We start from the raw sequence: 1,062 nt of genomic DNA on the forward strand, positions 1-1,062 counted from the left end.
AGAGAGAGAAAGACAGAGAGAGAAAGAGAGAGAGAGAGACAGAGAGAGAGACAGAGAGAGAGACAGAGAGAAAGAGAGAGAGAGAGAGGGAGAGAGAGAGAGGGGGAGAGAGAGAGAGAGAGAGAGAGAGAGAGAGAGAGAGAGAGAGAGAGAGAGAGCATATTATTATCCGTTTTTATTTCTTGTCATTGTTCCCGTTCTTCAGAGATCACTGTAGTGAGACCAATCTCATGGATCATCTGTGTGCCTTTTTTAACGTAATGATAACAGGTCTATATTAATATTTTAGTAAGTGTTTTACCGCACTTGCAACACAATATGGTCATATAAGTAAAGTGTCGAAGATTAGAGGTGTTACAAGAGAGTTACAAACACAAAGAAGAAGGAGGGGAGATACAGACGATATATCTTTGGTAGGAAAGAAGCTGAAGCGAACCACACCAGATCACCCGCCAACCACCCACGATAATAGGTCTAAAACATTACACGTCATAGGTCTAACACATTACACGCAGAATGTGAACCACAACCCCCCCCCCCCTCCACCGGGGCGGTGCTACTGACTGAGGTGTCTTTAGGCCATTCCAAAATGGGGGACATTAATATGTTCTTATGCTCAGTAGAATTATAAATGGGCTGATTCATCAATGCCATGCTCATAACTGTGCCTGAACTGCAACGGGGAACTGCTGCTTTTTCTTTCCTAATCCTTACAATCGTCATTTGTCCTCTACTTCTTTTTTATATTTGTCACACTTTTGTGACCCGCTATTTCCGGGGTGCCTTGATAGTCAAAGCAGACCTTGTGCTGTTGAAGCTAGAGAGGTGAGCAGAGTAAGCCTGATTCCCTGTAAGGACTTCTCTGTTGACATCCACTCCCTGGCGCTCATATGACTTTATGCAATTACGAGCGCTGTAAAACCTCTACTAAATCTAAAACCACAACCACATCTTTTAAAACATATGCATTACTGATATAATGATGGCCTGGACGGACACCCAGTCAGGAAGAGAGAGAGGGGGGAGGAGAGAGAGGGGGGGACAGAGAGAGGGAGAGAGAGA

This window comes from Aplysia californica, unplaced genomic scaffold (genome assembly GCF_000002075.1).
Source record: "Aplysia californica isolate F4 #8 unplaced genomic scaffold, AplCal3.0 scaffold00420, whole genome shotgun sequence".
Classification (NCBI taxonomy): domain Eukaryota; kingdom Metazoa; phylum Mollusca; class Gastropoda; order Aplysiida; family Aplysiidae; genus Aplysia; species Aplysia californica.